Source organism: Rhinatrema bivittatum, chromosome 4 (genome assembly GCF_901001135.1).
Source record: "Rhinatrema bivittatum chromosome 4, aRhiBiv1.1, whole genome shotgun sequence".
NCBI classification, from domain to species: domain Eukaryota; kingdom Metazoa; phylum Chordata; class Amphibia; order Gymnophiona; family Rhinatrematidae; genus Rhinatrema; species Rhinatrema bivittatum.
Window position 1 is genome coordinate 319,837,448 of NC_042618.1, and position 21,157 is coordinate 319,858,604.

At 43.7% G+C, this 21,157-nt stretch overlaps 1 protein-coding gene across 2 annotated transcripts in view; it reads left to right on the plus strand.

Moving 5' to 3' along the window:
* The window catches only part of LOC115090787 (protoheme IX farnesyltransferase, mitochondrial), a 483,471-nt gene that overhangs the window by 274,001 nt on the left and 188,313 nt on the right, over nucleotides 1-21,157 (plus strand). The window lies entirely within an intron of this gene.

Genomic DNA, 21,157 nt, shown 5'->3' on the forward strand with positions numbered 1-21,157 from the left:
TTTAAGCAAATAAGAAATCAGAACCAAAAACTCCTTTTTTTGTTTTGTTTTGTTTCACACAAAATGAATCCCTGGAGCCTCCAACCCACCCCCCCAAAATCTTGGGATTTTTCATTTTGGGAACTAGCATGCACTATTTCTGAATGGTGTGCGCGATTTGCAAATAGAATACACTTCTTCCTAGTAGTGCATGCTAATTGCAAAGTGTGCGCACTATTCAGGAAACAGCCATTGAAGCAGCCTCATGTGGGGGTGCTTTGGTATTGATAGTATGTTCCTTTCTCCTTATCTAATTGTATAGCCCTTCTATAGGGATCCCAGTGGGGCCCTATACAAGTGCTTTTGTTTTATATTTATTTGATTTATGTTCTGTCTTTTCAGGCACTTAAAAGAAGATTACATTCAGGCACAGTTGGTATTTCCCTATCCCCAGGGGGCTCACGATATAAGTACCTGATTCACTAAGGGTTTTTCCCATAGACACAAAATAGGAGAAAAGCCTTAATGAATCTGGCCCTTAAGTTTGTACCTGAGGCAGTGGAGGGCAAAGTAACGTGCCCAAGGTCACAGGGAGCAGTAGTGGGTTTTGAACCTTGGTTTCCCTGGTTTGCAGTCCACTGCTCTAACCACTAGGCTACACATTCACTCTGTTCTTGCTTTAAATTGTGCAATAGGATTGCCATGTGGCTCCTTGTCCTAAAGATCAGGCTAATAAGCCGTGGCTTTATTCCAGTGTTACGCATGCATGGATTTATAGTTCTGATTTCTCCATGAAAAGCATTGCAAGTCCATGCTTGAAAAGGTTAAACCTAGGACTGAATGAGCCTTTTCCTTATGATATGGAGACAGTCAACAGCCTTACTTGACAGCCAGATCTATTTCCACCTATCAGACACCAGTGTTTACCATGCATTTTCCAACTCTTTTGTCATAGTTGAGCCTCAGAGCCTAGTATCAGCTCTGCTTTGTGCTCAGAAACATAACCGAAACTCTCAAAAGGCACTGCTCTGCTGGCAAGGTAGGTGCCTTTTGCTAATTATATAAACATATTTGACAGTTGATCTAATACTTATTAGAACCACAGGATCTAATTGCTGTGTATAGACTACTGGAGACCCATATAGGAAAAATGATCAGTCAGCCTACCGCAGACATATAAACCATGTATCACACTGTTTAGTGCAACTTCCAGCGGCCCCCTTTAAATGTTTACCGTACTGTGAAGAAAAGGTTCTGTTTTGGGAAAGGTTGGTCTCTGGGGTGGTTGCCAAGTTGTAATATACAAGTCTAGGGTTCAGGTCTTAAATTTTCTAAACTTTCTTCCTTAGGTGGTTTTATTTGCCAGAGAAATGCAGAGCAGATAGTAGTTCTGCTGGATCAAGTGATGCATTCAGACATCCTCAGGAACACCCTCTTGAGATTTGCTGAACTGTTTATTTACCTAAGATTTGTATTACTGAACAGACCGTTTGCTGTATTCGGTTGAAACTGTGCAGGCCTGTAATGAAGCTGTCTGTTCTTTCACGTGAACTCAAAAAGAGGGGTTGGTTTTTCTTTTTGTCTTTTGCTTTTGATTGAATACTTGAGAAAAAAATAATTCATGTAGCTAGAAAAGAATGTATCTGATGAAATAACATGATATCAATTAAAAGCCCACCATCAAATTAAATTGTGAGTAAGGATTTTAATCAGTGAGCTAGCTCAATGGTTTGGTAGTGGTGCTGTTTACCGGGTTTTGATCCTAAGTCTGGCTTCTACTCTTCAGCCCGCTAGGGCCAGAGATGATGGGGGGGGGGGAGATGCAGCGGGGATGGGAGGGATAGGTCAGAAAGACCAAGTAGCCAGACTCAAGGTACTGGCATTCAGATTTTCTAAACTAATGTGCGTTCTGAACGTGTGTTGTTGCAGGGCTTTAACGTACTATTTATGAAAAGTCTTTTAACAAACAGAGGCTAACTTTCAAACAACTCCACGCGGCCCCATATCCACATGTTATATGACCACACAGAGATCTACTACAGTATTGATAACTTGCGCATATCAGGTACACGCAGATTATAAAATACACGTATATATGTTTTTGCACAAATACCTGCAGTGCATCGAAAGAGCGCATTTCAATGTACTGAACTTGCATACTTTTCCTACCTATTTTAGAAATGTATTTTTCACCTGAAAAAATAAGACTTGCTTGCCTAAAACCCTGATTCACGTGCGTAAGTTGGTGTATTTTATTTTAAAACTTGCGCATGCGATTGAAATGACCAGTTTTCTGATTCCTTCACCAATTCATTGAGAATCGCCTAGGTCTTCAGCCTCGACTCCCCCCTCCCAGTTCACCTAGACCTCCCACCCAGCCAATAATTGGCAACAGATCCGTCTGATATTGATTGAATGAGACAATTAGCAGGTGTAAAATTGCACGAATGTTACCACATGTACTCACGTAGGTCTCTCATAAAATAGCTTATGTGCGGAACTCTTGGCCATGCCCCAAAGCACCCCTAAATCACTCCTTTTCTATGCGCATAGATGTACGCGCAAAAGCAAAAATGCACGCTTATGTTTGGTGTTTATAAAATAGCGTGTACACAAGTACAAACTATTTGCATGTGTATATACTCATTTTTACATGCATAACTTTTTGAAACTTTGCCCCGTAGTGTATTAAGCTTGCTGCAATAGCAGTCATTACCATGCATTTTTAAAGGCACTTTAGTAAACAGGGCCCTTTATTTCATAGTAGGAAAGAAATAAAACTCAAAAGAGCAGAAAAATCTTAATGAGGTGGTTATTTTGATTGTTGGCTTAATTGTAAAAATAGGCAGCCATGCAGCTGTTTAAGATTTGGTTTCCCCTATCGACACCTTATTTGTTGAAGGAGTTTGTAAGTACTGATCTTTATGAGAAGAAACACATGAAAACCATGAGACAAAGGAAGTTGGTGTACAAAATCTGCACATAGTTTCTCACTTGAGGAATCTTGCTTGTTAATGTACTGTCCTCTCAACCCTCATGGCATAACCCTAAATGTTTTATGAGACATTGCCATGATAGCCTGCTTTTAAAGTAACCCTGTATGCTTGCTGTGAAGGGATGCTATGAGTGTAGGTTAATTCTGAGCAGGAGGAGAGATAAACCTTCCAGGCTCTTGAAGATTTCAAGCTTGTATCTGGACAAATGAGTCTCCACACATTGACTTGTGTTGCAACTGAAAATTTAACTGCAGCTTCCACAGGATCCCCTTTACTGCAGGATCTCCTAATGAGCAGACATCCTTTGCTACCTGTCTCCAATGACTCTGTTCTGCTCCTCTCTTTGCTGCACCTGGTTAGCGCTGACTCTCTCCCAGATGTGAACTACTGTTTGGATGCCCGATTACACTGACTTTGGAAGGTCAGCACAAACTCCTTCTTGTCAAAGACTCACAGCGGGTTGTTGCATGGGTTCCAGATCCTGTTTTGGTATCTGACTAAAACGTTCTTGATCAAAGAGCTACGACGGTCAACTTCCCAAAAACATCATAGAAGTAGGAGCTATCTTTCACTGCTGGGTAACTCTCTTCTCTGTCTTCAGTTTTAGGACCTTAAAGGAAATGGAAAGCTTTAGACGTACTTTCCTCTCCTTTAACCTTTTGGGAGAAGGAGATAGCCTACAGACAAAACGCCTCAGATCCGTAGCCGCTGCCTTGCATGCATCAGCTCTTGAGCTGCCTGTGTGCCACCCTAACCACTCAAAACACAATCCACTCTGGCAGACTGTGAAAGGGCTGTCCTTACAAATAGATCATAGCACCTCCTTACTAGTCCAAAATATGTTCAGGCATCTTTGCATCTATGTGTGTGTGTGTGTGTATATATATATATATAAAATGCACCTTATAATCTAGTCTCAAGTAGATGAGGAAGTTTGCACTATTTCGAGAGCAGTGCTCTTTGTGACATGACGTTCAAAAGACATAGACAGCTTTACAAAATACTGTCTTATGGAAAGTTGACTCAACTTTTAAAAGCTATATATTAAAGGAATGGTTATATTGTTTTCCAAGATGTAAACCCTGACCATTAGTGCCCTTTAATTTTCGCATATGGAGTGCTTAAAATTGAGCTTGGCTTGCCACACTAAATAATTCCATATGGGTTCTCTGTGCACCACTGTTCATGATAGTCTGCTAACTGCAGTCACACTTAAAAGACTTGATTGATTCTTGGGTGGGTCCAGGGCTCCAAAAGGTTTGGAAGGTACTAGAACCATTTCCCAAATGAAGCTTAAATCATGGAGCGGAAGAAGCCTAAGAATTGTTTGCATAACCAGAAATACTTTTCGTATCACTTTACCGCACTGCTGGAATTATAGTTAGGAGTTGCGAGCTAGACGTCAAGTGATTCACTGCTGTAGATTTATTAAAAATATTTAATTTTTTTTCCCCATGAAGATCTGATTTTTGCGGAATACTCAGAATACTAATTTAGACAATCAAGGCTAATGTAAAGCTTTGGAATAGTGATTAAAGTCAGCATGCTGCTGGAGACTTCCATGATATGAATAGGTTCTTAGTTGAGGTAATTTAAGTACCGAGTTTGCTGCTCAGTGAAAATGATTTGTGGAGCCTGAACTTTGTTTTTTTTCTGCTCTTGGCATGTCATCAGTCAGCCATACTCACTTTTATGATCCCAGGAGATTTTATTTTTGATTTTGTTAACTCTGCCACCCTCTTTTCCTTAGGCTCCGGCCAAATAAAATCGAATCAAAGCATGTCCCAGCACTAATTCTGTGAGTTCTTGTAAGTAGGGTTTGCGTACAGGAAGTGATTGCTGACTCAGTAGGGGCACACTTCCCATTGAAGCAATTACCTTGGTATGGTATGGAAGAGACCCTATACCATTTGAAGAATATGCTTTTTGAATTAAATATTAATATGAAGTTCTCTCTTTTTCTGGACTTTGATGATCTCGGGGTGCTTTTCCTTGAGTAGAGATCTTAATAATGGTGTCAAGCCTTAATTCTAAATGCAAATGTTCAATCTGAAATTCTGATACTATTTCATAAAAAACTTCAGTGAATTACCTTAAATACTTTACCTTCTTTCTCATTTGTGTCTATGTTAATTATTTCAAAACTTTGAATAACAGTGCTGTCCAAATGCATAAATAATAGAATGGCTTGAATATTTGGCACAATGGGGTGGTTTTCAAGCATTCAAACTTACCTAAGTATTGCACAGGCACAATTTTTGTGCCTTTGGACTGGGGCAGATGAGATGGAAAGGGGGAAGTGCTGTAACATATTTATGTGACAGTCTACATTGAATATGGAGTGAAGGTTGTTACACATTATAGCCTTGATCTCGTTTCTGTGATACAATCTACTTTGGCATATGTTGTTGCTTCTTTGGAACATTTTTCTTTTTTTTTTTTTTTGCTTTTTCATTTGTGACCCACACACAATGTACAGCAAAATTCTGAAAGCCTTCACTAAATAAAGCTCTTCCAAGTACAAATAGTTATTTGTATTTGTACCCTGCCTTGGCCTAGAATGGGACTCAAAGTGGCCTACAACACAGTAAAGTACGGTATACAGTGAAGCATAAAATGTAGTCAATTATAAGTAACATAGTATAATCCACAAATAATACCCTCCACTAACATATAAAAATCCTCCCTGTCACAAAGGGGTCTTTACAAGTTAAACACATGCCCTCCCTCAATACAATTAAAGTTTGTCATCCCAGCTATGTATCAGAACTATAAAATCTGCAGAACTGCAGCCTCTTAGATCAGAAGTTGATATTAGTAGAGAGAGCTTGGGGATTTGGTTCCAGCTCAGTCAGAACCAGCCTCTGCTGGGCTGCTGCACCATGAGCCTTCATTTGCAATTAACCCTATTTTATATACCCTCCTAATTCAGGCCAGTCATTGCCGTGACCATCCTTGGCTAGGAGTCATACACCTGGACGCCTCCTGGAGGCCTGCAAACATTTACCCTATTCTGGCTAATAGTTATTGTATGAGGACTGGTATTCCCTCCTCTCCAAGAACTATAATCGCTGCCTCTGCAGCATCTCCAGCCCCAGCCGACTCAGGAAACGGGAAAACCTGGCAGGGGAAATCAAACCTAGGTCTTCTTTGCAGCAGTGTGCTGCTCTGCCACCAAGTCCCCGGGGCAGCCCCAGGGAGAGTGGTTTCGTTAGCCTGAACAGTTTGACACAGCTTTGATTTGTATCTGCTGGAAACAAAAACTGTTTAAGTACTTCTGTGAAAAATATTTCCATTGATATTGAGAATCTGTCTCAGTCTCCTGGCCTTGCTTTTCTTAAGGTGCTCTGTCAGGTGGCCAGAATTTTGAGACCCATCACTTTGTTGACATGCCCTACAGTGGCATTCATAGATATGCTAGAGCAGTGGTCGGGAACCTTTTTGGCTGAGAGAGCCATGAACACCACATATTTTAAAATGTAATTCCGTGAGAGCCATACTAACTACAACCCCCACCCTCCTGACTCCCCCAAGACCTACCAAATTAATTTACTACAACCCCCCCCCCCCAAGACCTGCCAAAAGTCCCTGGTGATCCAGTGGGGGTCCAGGGCTCGCAGACAAATCTTTAATAAAAAAGTAAAAATCTAACAAAACCCCCCACCCTCCTGACGCCCCCCAAGACCTGCCAAAAGTCCCTGGTGGTCCAGCAGGGGTCCGGGAGCAATCTCCTGGACTTGGGCTGTCGGCTGCCAGTAGTCAAAATGGCGTCGACGGCCCTTTGCCCTCACTATGTCACTGGAGTCGACCAATGGCGGCGGTAGCCCCTGAGACATAGTAAGGGCAAAGGGCCGTCGATGCCATTTTGATTACTGGCAGCCGACGGCCCTTTGCCCTTACTATGTCACAGGGGCTACCGCCGCCATTGGTCGACCCCAGTGACATAGTGAGGGCAAAGGGCCGTCGGCGCCATTTTGACTACTGGCAGCCGACAGCCCAAGTCCAGGAGATCGCTCCCGGACCGCTCCTGGACCCCCGCTGGACCACCAGGGACTTTTGGCAGGTCTTGGGGGGGTCAGGAGGGTGGGGGTTGTAGTAAATTAATTTGAGGTCTTGGGGGGCGTCAGGAGGGTGGGGGATTTTGTTAGATTTTTACTTTTTTTTATTAAAGTTTTGTGTGCGAGCCAGATGCAGCCATCAAAAGAGCCATATCTGGCTCCCGAGCCATAGGTTCCTGACCCCTGTGCTAGAGGTTTGTCACTAATTTTGTTGGAGACCCAAATAGCTGTGGATGTGCTTTATTGTACTCTGAGATTACTAGAGGCTCCAACAGAATTCAGAATATGTGGAATAAGATACCATAGTTTTATGAATATTATCATATGTTTGGATAATTCGTTAGAACAGCTGTCATGCATTTACTTTCAGTAGAGCTTTTTCAGTGCAGTTTTGCTGTAACTTTAAAAAGCCTGATAGTTTGCAATTGTTTAAGAGATGCCACATGAATTCTTTTTATTAAAAGCTGTGGGCCAGATCTTAAAAGATACGCGCGGGCATAGATTTGTTTGCTCAACCTGGCGCGAACAAATCTATGCCTGATTTTATAACATGCGCGCTACCGTGCGCATATTATAAAATCCAGGGTCGGCGCACATGAGGGGGTGCACTTTGTGCGCGCCGAGCCCTAATGGAGCCCCGATGGCTTTCCCAGTTCCCTCCAAGGCCGCTCCAAAAGCGGAGCGGCCTTGGAGAGAACTTTCCTTCCGCCGCCCCCCAGCCCTACCTAAACCCCCATCCCAGCCCTACCTAAAACCCGTCCTGACCTTTGTTGCAGAATTTACGCCTGCCGGCCGGCTGCCAACACATCATTCCCCAGCACAGCCGCAACGAAGGAGGCCTCTGTCCCGTCCCCAGACACCCACCACGCCTCTGGACCCGCCCCCTTCCCGCCCCTTTTTCAAAGCCCCGGGACATACGCGCGTCCCGGGGCTTGCGCGCGCCGTTGAGCCTATGCAAGATAGACTCGGCGCGCGCAGAGACAGCTTTTCGGGGCTTACGTGTGTATGTTATGCACGTAACCCTTTGAAAATCTGCCCCTGTGTGTCTATCTGATATCTCTTGATCTGAGAATTGCAAAACAAAACAGAAATAATGAGAAAAAAAAAGTGGCAGATAAAGGAGGCATGACTCAGTAATACAGCAGACACAGAATACTTGGGTTAGAATCAGAAGTTCCCCAAATCGCCAGATTGATGCCAGCAGATTTGTGGTGACTGAAACTTTAGGCCCATTTCAAATCTGCCCTTTTTAGGGAAAATAATGGAAAGTTGTGGCTGTCCAACTGCGAGGTTACCTTGATGGTCATAGTGTATTATTTTCACATCCAGGTTTTCTACAGGGTTACAGTATGCAATCTGTTCTTTTAGCTCTGAAAAACAAGCTTTGCCTGAGCCTGGACAAGGAGTGATTCCTTGGTGGTTTTACTAGATTTAATGGCGGCTTTCAATACAGTTGAGCAAACCATTTTACTGTCTTGGACAAATATATTTATGTCTCACCTTTTATATTGCCCATCAGCAAATTGGGATTGGGGATGTTGTTTGTTTTTTGTTTTTTTTCCCTCATTTTTATTACCGTATTTTTCGCTCCATAAGACGCACTTTTTTTCCCCCAAAGGTGGGGGGAAAATGTATGTGCGTCTTATGGAGCGAATATAAAAAAAAACCCAAACAAAAATCTAACAAACACCCCCCCCCCCCCGACTCCCCCAAGACCTGCCGACTTAATTTCCTACAACCCCCCCCCCCCAAGACCTGACAAATTAATTTCCTGCAACCCCCCACCCTCCTGACCCCCCCAAGACCTGCCAAACGTCCCTGGTGGTCCAGCGGGGGTCCGGGAATGATCTCCTGGGCGTGGGCCGTCGGCTGCCAGTAAACAAAATGGCGCCGACGGCCCTATGCCCTCACTATGTCACTGAGACCGACCGCTGCTATTGGTCGGTCTCAGTGACATAGTGAGGGCATAGGGCCGTTGGCGCCATTTTGTTTACTGGCAGCCGACGGCCCTATGCCCTCACTATGTCACTGAGACCGATCGCTGCTATTGGTCGGTCTCAGTGACATAGTGAGGGCATAGGGCCGTCGGCTGCCAGTAAACAAAATGGCGCCGACGGCCCTATGCCCTCACTATGTCACTGAGACCGACCAATAGCAGCGGTCGGTCTCAGTGACATAGTGAGGGCATAGGGCCGTCGGCGCCATTTTGTTTACTGGCAGCCGACGGCTCACGCCCAGGAGATCGTTCCCGGACCGCTCCTGGACCCCCGCTGGACCACCAGGGACGTTTGGCAGGTCTTGGGGGGGTCAGGAGGGTGGGGGGTTGCAGGAAATTAATTCGGCAGGTCTTGGGGGGGGGTCAGGAGGGTGGGGGGTTGCAGGAAATTAATTCGGCAGGTCTTGGGGGGGGTCAGGGGGGTGGAGGTTGTTCATTTAAAGGGTTGGGGGGGGGGGGTTTGGGGGTTCCCACAGAAAGAAAAATTTTCTGATCTGGGGAGTGGACCGAAATGGCCCTCCCCAGACCCGAAAACAAAATGGGGAGAAAAAAAAAAACTATGCACTCCCCTAATTTGCTCCATAAGACGCCCAGACGCAGAGCCGGTTTAGCACAATTTTTTTTTTTTTTTATTTTCCCCCTCTGAATCCTAGGTGCGTCTTATGGTCAGGTGCGTCTTATGGAGCGAAAAATACGGTAATTAGGACCCAGAAGGGTTTAGAAAACTTTTTTTCAAGTATCCAGCAGTTTAGGTGTGGAGTCTCACCAATGCTCTCTCCAGGGAGTAACTATGTGCACATTTTTTTCATGTGAGCAACAATTTTTTTAAACCAACAATTTTTGAGTGTAGTATTAGCGTTACATTTCTATATCTAGCACAAATAAAAATTTATGTGAGCATCCATGTAAAACCTGTAAGCAATGCTACAAAATTTATGAGCAATCGCTCATGCGCTCAGCTGAGAGGAAACTGAGTCTCGCGGGGGGGGTTCAATTTTATCACACATTTTATTTAATATTTATTTACGACCACTGTGTAAATTGCTTTGTCAGAATGAATTATGTTTTGTATATATGCTGATGATATGCACTTAAGTTGTTCCTATAGGCCCTGCGGTACTGGCAGCATATATCGAATTGAAGAAACTGTCCAGTGAAGTAGGTCTAGCAAACTGAAACTGAACCCAAAGAAAACAGTGGTACTATGGGTTAAATATAAAGCCTCATCAAAAACCATTGCCAGCATTACAAGTTCCTGATGGTGTCACTTTATCTCTCAATCCATCAATTGGTAGCTTGGGACTGATTTTAGACCCACTACTGACTGGAGCCCCAGGCAGCAGCTGTCTAAATTAACTCTTTATTTTCCATCGATAAGCAGGCTGAATTAGTCATTGCACGTGGGTGATGTCATTCGGTAGCACCGAATGGATTCATCTCTCCTAGCTAGTAGAGCTTTGAGCTCTACTGAGCATGTGTTGGAGTTCTCGCATGAGTCTGTCATTTTATGTTTGAGCACAAGCAAGGATGTGTACTTAGTCTTCTCTGCAGCACTTTGCAGTTCTTAAAAAAAAAAAACTTGCTTTCTTAACATGTCTGCAGGGGCAGTTCTATAATGAGGCAGGGTGAGGTGGTCACTTCAGGCAGCTGAATTTTGAGGTGGCAAAAAAAAAATGCCCCTCTCAGAACACCACTGTGGTGTCTACCTCACACTACCTGCCCCTGCTGTGGCTGCCTCACATTCATACTTGGTAACTCTCAGGATTTGGCACGGAGACTCTGGAATTCTGAATGAATTGCTGGGTCTCCAGGCCAACACTCAAAAACTTCGGGTGTCTTGCTGCAGAAGGCCAGAAGAGAAAAGGCCTGGAGCAGTGCGCGCTGAAAGAAGGAGGAGCATCAGCACCATGCCCCCGGAAGAAAACATGAAGCCCGGTGCTGCGCGGCAAAAAAGATGAGCAGGAACATTGCCATCCTCTGTGGGAAACAAGAAACTGAAAACGCAGGAGGAAGAACAACAGTGTTGGGCCGCGTGCTGAAAACAAAATAAGGGCAGAGCAGGCTGACGCTACTGGAGGAGGAGGTGGAGCGCATGTCCTGTGGGCCTGAGGAAAGAGGAGGCTCTGGAGGCTAATGAGAATCGAGATGAGAAGAGACAATGAGAGTGCATATCTGTAAGGAAGAGAGAGAGAAGTGAATGAGTGTATGTGTGTGTATGCATGTATGGGTGTCTGTGGGAAAAGGGAGAGAAGGGGGTGGGTGGGAGGGGGGCACCATCTCATCCCTTGCCTCAGGCAGCAGATTTCCTTGAGCCACCCCTGCATGTCTGGCAAAAAGAAATCTATGGTCAGTGGCTTAAAGAGTTGCATCTGCAGTAAGATAATCTCCTTCATGGATGTCCCGAGCTGTGCTACCAATGCCTGGGACTGAACCACATTCAGGCAAACTGTTAGGCCTGTGGACAGATGTCTCAGGACCAGTAAAATTAAGGCATTGCGCAAATCTCTTTGGAGTCGCAGCAAATACACTTTCCGCAATGCAATATTGTCTACCTCAATGGGTAAGGAGTTGTGCAGGAGCTCCTTCAAAATTCCTTTATTAGCCCAAGCTGAGTGGAACGAGCCACTCTGCATCGAAGACCAAGTGGAGTCATTCCCTGGGGCCATTGGAGCCTACATCAAAGAAGCAGAAGATCTCAAAACAGAGTGCATCAGCACCGTTAATGTACAGCATTTTAACATATTTGACACAGTGGACATCCGCGCCTTTGGCGCAAGGCACATCTGTGCACCATGCATCAGAACTCTTGACACAGAGCGCACTGGTGCACTCAACATACTGCACACTGGTTAACTCGATGCAGGATGCATTGAAGATTTTGAGGCATGAGGCCATGTATCAATGCACCATGCTCACAGTACAACACATAACCCATCGACACATTGCGGAAGTACATGTGAAACCATCTTGATGCTCCTGACTTATGCATCGAACAGACATTCCAGCTCAAATTTGCCATCGTTGACACAGTTTAAAAGGGGCCCCTCAAAGCACTCAAAGTAGCATTGTACAGCAGCTTCCAGGCATTTGACTCCATCGAAGCAATCAATGAATCGAGCCCCAGAGCAGATTCTTCCTGCTACTTTACATATACGGCTGTATGCCGATTACCTCGAGCAGGTGCAAAAGCAAATTTGTTACCTCTGCTCCCCTCTAATTACAAGAGCCCTCATTCCTTCATTTTTGCTGGTGGAGGACTTCCATTTGGAGACTCCGGATCCAGTATGCTCTATAGTACCACTGACTTCCAATAAAACTCCTATTCTTGAACCAGAATCCATTCTGGTCTCTAAAGAAGTTGTGCCACCTCCCATACCAGATCAAAGGACACACCAGTCACTCAATCAGATTGCGGATATGATGAAGAATTTTCTTTACCTCTCTGACTCAGGAGACAGGAGGAACTTTCCAGCCACTGCTTTCCATTTTCACTACATTAATTCCTCAAACTGAAATCCTAGTTTTGCTTATTGGGGTGAACATATTATCAGAACCCTTGCTGAAAGGTTCTTCATCTTCCCACTCGATTGCAGTGGAGTCAAGTCATTCAGATGTGGTGCATCATGGTGTTTTTCTTCCAAGGTACCCCCCTATATTGCCTTCATCATTGGGATCCTGGATCAGTGAATTCTCATTTTTAAGTTCAGTAGAGGGTTCTATAGGCATTCCTTCTGACCCACTTCTGGATCCTTCGTAGCATATATCTCCTCCGGAAGACTTTACCTACTCAAAATTTGTAGAGAAAATGGAGAAGACACTGGACATCAGTGTACACAAGGATAAAGACCCCCAATCAGATGTCTTTGGTCTCCTGCAAATACTGGACACACTATGAGAGTCCATGACTCGTCCAACCCACGACATTCTGAATGTGTTACAGATTAGAATGTGGGAAATTCCAGCAGTCAGGAAACTATGCCTCAAGTACAAAGTATAGAAGCTGCTAGACTTCAGAGCCATCCAACTGCCTTAATATCCTTCATCATCAAGTCCTCAATAAAGAAGGCAAAAAAGTCAAGATTTCATTCCAATTATTCTCCAGGCAAAGACCATAGACTACTGGATAATTTTGGAAAGAGAGTATTTCAGAACTCCATGCTTACTGCTTATATCTCTACTCACCAGTTTTATATGGGGCAATATCTTCATGACTGCATTAAAAAACTAAATCCTTTTTTACAACCAGCTAATTGCGACATGTACTGCCCCCAACCTGTTGAATGTGGAAGAATGCATAAGACTCCTACGTTCTTATCTATGAATCATTTGATTACAAATTGCGTACCTTAGCAGCCTCCATCAGAGCTCATTGTATGATGTGGCTTAGGGCAAGCAGTATCCAAGAAGATGTATACAACATATTAGTGGACCTTCCTTGTCTAGAAGACAACCTATTTGACAAAAAGCTCAGAGAAACAGTTACTCAAAGGAACAGAATATGGCTGTTCAATCCCTTTTGACAGCACTCGAGAAACCTTTCTCCTCAAGACCCTTCTTCTTGTACAAGAGATCATACTTTCACAGGTGCTCTTTCCATTCTTATCAACAATATCGCCTCCTGTGCGTTCCAGCTCAACAACAACCACTTCCGACCAGAACTTGCCAAAGGGAGCACCATCAACACAAGATGATACAACAGGCCCAGCCTAAGCCTGGGCCCAGTTTTTGATCTCTCCTGTCCTCCAGCTCCCTAGGGGCAGAATCCAGGTTGCCTTTGATTCATGACGACTGGTGACCAAGGACCGATGGGTCCTCAGAATTGTGGGGTCTGGATACTGTTTGCATTTCTCCCAGCTAACATCCTTTCCTCATTGCTCTACTCAATCCAGTTCTGTCTCACCTGATGCACTTCATCTGGAGGTGCAGTCACTCCTTCAAAAAAAAGCGATAGTAAGTCCCAGCATCCAACATGAACAAGGCATCTATTCCTGATATTTTCTCATCCCCAAGAAATCAGGAAGATTGAGGCCTATTTTGGATTTGAGATTGCTGAACAAACATCTACACCAAGAGAAATACAAAATTAATTCACTCAGCATGATTCATCCAGAAGAGAAACTGGATGTGCACCCTCAGTCTGAAAGATGCATATTCCCACATCCCCATCCATCCTTCCCACTGGCACTACCTTCGCTTTAAGGTGGATTCTTCCCATTCTCAATTTAAGGTACTCATGTTTGGCCTTTCGGCAGCTCTGAGAGTTTTCACCAAATGCTTCGCAGTGGTAATGGCACACTTGCATCATCAGGAACTCAAGTTTTCCTGTAGCTGGACAACTGGTTCATTATAGCAAACTCTTGGGAAGAGGTGTTGCTTTCCATGCACAAGATGATTCATCTTCAGGAATTGGAGTTTCTGGTGAACTTTGAGAAATTGAATCTAATTCCGACTCAGCAAATAAAATTCATCGGAGTGTGGATAGATTCACTACAAGAAAAGATATTTTTACTATCAAATCAAACAAGCACCATGAGATCACTTATTTTCAAGCTGCTCACCTCTCAGTACTTGACAGCCAGTCAGATTTTCATTGCCTTAAGTTGTATGATGGCGGCCATACATGTGGTTCTACTCACCCACCTTCACCTGTTACCTGCAGTGGTTTCTGCGCAATCAATGGAATCAGCTAGCTCAACTGCTTTTAATGATAGTAGAATGGCAGGGGGTGGCAGGAAATTTGAATCAGTTACCAACAAGGGCCCTGAACTTGGTGGTCAGTGAAACAGATAAGTATGGGAAAATAAGTGTGGGAGCTTGATGGGCAGACTGGATGGGCCGATTGGTCTTTTCTGCCGTCATTTCTATGTAAGTACAGGTTTCCAGAAACAGGAATAGCGCTAGTGGCTAAACCACCGCATGCTTCAGGAAGCACTTTGTGCTCTTCCCCATCAAGTAATCCTAGTAACAGGCATCTCCAAGAAGGGATGGGGTGCACACACAGAATCTTTTCAGACCTAGGGCACTCGAGCAAAGTCATTATCAGAGCAGTCTGCTGGAACTAAGCGTGATCAGATAAGCCTTAATGACATTCATACATTTTCTTCAAGAAAAGAATATCTTGATTCAAACCGACAAACAAGTTGCAATATTTTACATCAGCAAACAGGGAGGCACAGGATCGTGGGTCCTCTGCCAGGAAGCATTAAAAGATTTGTCAGTGGGGATCAAGAATCGAGCTTTTCTATAGGTCATGCATCTTCGAGGGCTGTCTTACATGCTGGCAGATTGCCTCAGCAGGGTATTTCCCTCACATGCATGGTCTCCAGCAGTATACAATCAAAAAGGTATTAGACTTATGGGGTCTGCCATCAGTCAACCTATTCTCCTTGGAAGAGAACAGAAAGCTCAACCAATTTTGCTCAGTTCTACCAGCAGTCTCAGGTTAGCTCAGGATGCTTTCCTGTTTGATTGGGAAAAAAGCCTCATGCATGCTTTTCTCTATCATGATACCATTGATCACCAAACAGTACAAAAGCTGCTGGATGATTGTGCCTGCTTAATTCTCATGGCTCCAGTGTGGCTCAGACAAACGTGGTTTGCATATCTCAAACAGCTCTCCAACAGTCTTCCATTACAACTCAGGGCAGACTCTGCCTTACTTATTCAGGATGAAGAAACACTTTACCATTCAAATCTTCCATCCCTCACCCTGATAGTGTGCATGTTGAACACTCATTAATTGTGCATCTCTCTTTGCCCAGAAACATTGAAGATACAGTGCTTTTGGCTAAGAAACCCTCAGCTTGATGAAACTATGCAGGTAGAGTCAGCAGAATGCCTTAGATCCATTCTCTTATGAGCCCAAGCAATTGTTTGTTTATTTTTTTTTTATTTATTTATTTATATTCTTTCAGCCACTTGAATATAGATTACATATTCAGGTACTGTAGGTAACCTACTTACTCTTCTTTTCTGAATCAGGCCTCTCTACATCCTGCATCAGAGTACATCTCAGTGCCATAGTGATTTCAGTAGAAAACAAGGTACAAAAAAATGCCTCCACCAAACAACTTAATCTATTCTAATATATCTAAGCTGAATTTCTGTGTAAAGGAGGAAAATCCCTCAGAGTGAAGTGTGCACACAATGCAGAGCTGTTGGGCATACACATACAATCACAGGTCAAAAAAACCTTCCAACCGATCAAACTTTATTTTAAAAAACGTATTATTTTTTCTTTTTTTCTTCATGTATTATAATAAAATTGTACTCATTTCTAAATATGATCATTTTTCAAAATGGATAGTGGAATGCATTCAGCACGGCTACACCTCCTCAGGCTTGTAAATCACAAACACTGACAAAGCTCATCAAATAAGAACTATTGCTCTTCCATTGCCCATTTGCAGAAATTCCCCTTGAAGCATCTGCAAAGCTGCAACATGGGTGTCTGTTCACACCTTTATGCCCCATTATTGTCTGGATAATCTCTCAAGAGCTAGTAGTCTTGTGCAACCTGTTCTTATAGTAGTCTACTCTCCATGGTGGAATCCGGGTTGCTTCCTCAGTAAACACTCCTCTGCAACTGTCAGCTTGAGATTCTCTTCATGTAAAGCCTAATTCAGACTGCTTATCAATGGAACAAGGAACTTTACTTACCATAGACAGTTTTCTGTAGATAATAGGATGAATTAGCCATGGCTCCCTGGAGAGTTGACCACTTAGCTGGAATTAGCTCTGATATCGACTGAGGAAGCTCACTAGGCAATGCCCACGTGAGAGCCTCCCACAAGTGGTCAGTAAACCTCCACCAGCTAGGGGAGATGAGTCCAGTTGGTGCCACTAGATGACGTCACCCACGTTTAAAGGCTAATTCTTCCTGCTGCCTATGGAAAACACTGTTTACAGTAAGCTAATTTTATCTGTTGTGAGTGTCAAATCCATGCTTTCATTGCCTCCCAAAGATCTGTGATCCAGTCTTCAGTAGTCATGCATACCGACTGTTGCAACTAGCTTTACATCAGTCTGCCACTAAAAATTCTACATATGCTCCAGTTTGTTCAGAGCTCAACTGCACAATTTATATTTAGAAGTAAAGAGGTGGGATGTTTGCTTTCTGTTGGCTATCAAATAAGGTTCAAGCTGCTAGTTATGATTTTTAAATGATTACATCATGCTAACCCCCCTTCCCCCACACATTTTTATACTCTCAAATAAAGAGACATGAACCTGTTAGGTTGCTAAGGTCTGAAGAGCAATTTTTGCTGCAAACTCCCTTTTTTTTTTTTTATAGGAGATGCACCTAGAGCAGGGGTGGGCAAACTATAGCTCACAGGCCAAATCAGGCCTGATATTGACTTCTATCCGGTCTGATAAACATTTAAAAATTAACATTAGGTGCGGCCTGCAATGTTTAATCATCAACAAAGGCTTATGAATCCCCTTTGAATGATGTGCTGAATCACATGACACCGGGTCCTGACCATTGCTATTGACATCAGCACCTGAAGGAGGGGAGGAGGTAAGCACGTGGGCAAGCGAATGGTATCTTTATTCGGGATGCCATGAGGCGCAGACACTCACCTGCCTGCCTGCCTGCCTTTCCCCATATAAATGTTGCGATTGTCGCTTACATTTCCTGTAAGAGCCAGTTGCAATGGTGGAAAGGAGAGATCTGGTGCATTGGCGCTGTCAGGGTTACCAACACCCGCCAGTGAGGAAACACCCAGTGCGTCGATGCACTGGTAGGTTTCCAACCACAGCAGTGAGAAAAGGCCCTGTTGGCTTGCTGGCAAGGTTCCCATTCCCCGCCAGCGAGGAGAGGCCCATCACCGAGGAGAGACCTGTCACTGGTGTGAGGGGTGGTGAGTAATAGGGGAGTAAGGGAAGGGGAAAGTGGTGAGGATGGTGAGTGTGTGAAATGGAAGTGACATAAATGAGTAGGAAGGAGAGGGTGAGTGATTGAGAGGGAGGTGGTGAATGTCAGGGAAGGGAATGGGTGGGTGGGAGAGAGGGGCTAGTGACTGAGTGGGAAGGGAATGAGAAACAGAAGAGGGTGAGTAGGAGTGAGAGGGTGAGTGACTCAGAGGGAAGGGGATTGAGTGGGTGAGTGATAGAGGGGGAGTGAATGGGAATAAGTGAGGGATTGGGAGGGAAATGGAATGAATGGGAAAGAGTGAGTGTCTGAGAGGGAAGGATAATGAAGCAAGGGAAAAGGGTGAGTGGCAGAGGTAAGGTAAGGGGATTGAGTGGGCGGGTAAGTGACAGAGGGAAGTGAAGAGTGTGTGGGGCTTGAGCAACTGAATGGGAAGGAGGGTGAATGACTGAAGGTGAGTGAGAGGAAGGGAAAAGGGCAGGAGGAAGTAGAAGAGGGGAGTGAGAAGAAGAGAGGGTAGAAGGGTGCATGAGCATATGTGTGTGTGTGTGTGTGTATATGTGAATGAATGTGTGTGTATATGAGAGAAAGGAGGAAGTTTGTACCCTCCTCGCCTTCCCCCTACTAATCCTAGTCTTCAGTCTCAGAGTGACTGGAAATGAAAGGGGGGGATTTTTTAAAATCCATATTAGTTTTAATTGGGTGTTTGATATGTCTGATGTTTTGAAATATTTGATTTTGGGGAAATGCTTAAAATTTAAAGTTTTTTTTTATCCTTTTTTTTTTGTTTGTTTCAACAATTTTTATTGTGTAGATAACAGCATCACCAGCTGAGGGAGACTACCCCCCAGCAAGTAACTAGGTGATGTTCTATTTGTCATCTGTTTTGAAATATGCTTGTTATTAGTATGGTTTCCTCACTGTTATGATTGATTTAAATTTCTTGACTTTGTTTTATGAGGAATGGTGATGTTTCTGTTTTTGATTTATTGCACTGCATACGAGTCTGGCTTTAGTGTTTTCCAGTCCAGTTTTTTGTCTGCACCTTACTATTTATACTTTATGGCCTTTATTTGTGACGGAGGTGAGGTCTTCTGCTAGCTGTATCTGTTGGGTTGAAGGTTTTTCTGAATTTGGGAAAGGCCCGGATCCGTCATTGAAGGGGCTCCTTGGGTGCTAAAAACGATGAAGCTTAAGCCTGCAGGATACTGAAATGCCTGCAGCAAGTGGTGTGTCAAAGGCCCACCACACTCTGACCTACTGCGCCCTGTCCTTGCTAACTTGTAATCTGGCCTAAGCACAAAAAACTTTGTCCACCCCTGACCTAGAGCAAATGCTCTTTTATATGCAGGTCTACAGCTCTGGAAATTCTTCTGCCAGGAAGATGGACAACTTAGCTCCTCGTTGCCATTTTGGAAAATGGTTACAACTTTTCTGTTCACTTTGGCTTTTTACTCTTGAGTTATGTGTGATTTAAACTTCTAGGACCACCTGTTCCATAGCAACTTTGACTTTATCTGTAGGAATTAATTATCACAAGAGGTTTGTATTGTATGCTACATAGCATTTTATTGCCTGTATGATTATTGATTTTTTTTTTTTTAATATTTTTTTTTATCAATAAACATGCTGAATTAGCCATGATCTGTAGGGTGGACATCACCCGGCGGCACTGAACGGACTTCTCTTCCCAAGCCTGTAGAGCTTTTAGCTCTTCTGAGTATGTGCGGGTGTTGTCTCAGAAGCCTTCTGTTTTTGTCCTCACTTTGCACAGATAGTCATTCTGTCTCTCTTGATTCTTTTTTCACTAATTTTGGATTTTCTAATCGTTGCTGATTACAAAGATCCACTGCAACACTTTCAGTGCTACTTAACCTTTTGGCTTAAAAAAAAGTATTATTTATGTAATTATATTAACATAAAATGCAGAGATAATAAATGGCTTTGTGCATGCATGGCTGAAAAATGTGATAAGTCAAATAGCGTATGCAGTAGATCAGAAGTTGGAATGATAGCCTTTCTAGCTTTGGTAACTGTTTCGATTATTAGAATGTTTTGTGATAATTGCTGGGGAGTGAATCAGTGAGGAAGATGATAGAAACTGACTTTGGCAGGGAACGATGTCCAAACAAGTGGTCAAGTTTTTCCGACTGGCAGTAGGGATATAACCTTAGCAGTGTGGCGTGGAATAACTAGGTAGACTGGATGGACCAATTGGTCTTTATCTGCAGCCATCTACTATGCTGTTATATTTTGACTGTCCACAGACAGCAAAAGTAATTTAATTTTATCATACTATGCAGTGAACAAGGATTCTAAAATTACTCCTGGACTTACTGGGGATGAAATGCTTGCTTCTGCCTTATTCCTTTCCCCTCAATAATTAGTTTTTATTTGGGAGGGGGAGGGGAAAATGTCAACAGCAGGGAGTACATGTTGAGTGCATTTTTCTCCCTCTCCCTCCCCCAATCCAAGCTATCTCACTCTTCTCCTGCACGCTACATCCTCTCACCGCCTAGGCCTTCTTAGGGTTAGGCGGTTTATAAATGCATTAAATGTACCCCTCCATTTAGGAGTAGTCCTCTTGGAAAGACCCTAATAAGTCCCCCCACAATCACACACTTCTCCTTCCTCTCACTCTTTCTTCACTTCTCCTTTTTCAATGGCCCTCGGGCCTTTTACTTTCTCCCCTCCCCTAGGCCTTCATGCTTCCTCATTCCACCTCCTACCTTATACTCCAGTCAGGGCAAAGGATGCCTCCTCCCCTCAGCCTCCTGTGTCCTATTCAGGGCCGAAGGCACTTCTGCCATCTCTCCTGTTCCCAGTTCTGCCTGGTGAGTGGGCAAATGCATTTTCAAAACTCTGGCTTCATTTTACAATTTTTTTCCTTACATGTAGATGTTTTTAAAATAATCGTGACTGAACAGTGGTCTGGTGACTGCACTGCATGTTGCCATACTAGGACACCTAAGTTTGATTTCCTCGCACTGTTTTTTCTCATTGGGCTGGCAAGAGCTGTGAAGATGACATTCATGGCCCCAGATTGGGGGGTTATCCCAGCCCTTGCACAGTAGCATCTCCTTATGGAGAGCGTCAGGGTGCACACCTGCCAGATTCTGAAGGAGGCTGAGGTAGATAGCCCCACGTGGAGAATTATCACTGTGATGAGTAGGTTGTAGGGAAAAGGTTTATTATTGTAAACTGACAAGTGTTTGTGTTTGAGCGAGCATAAATATTTAAAATAAATAAATAA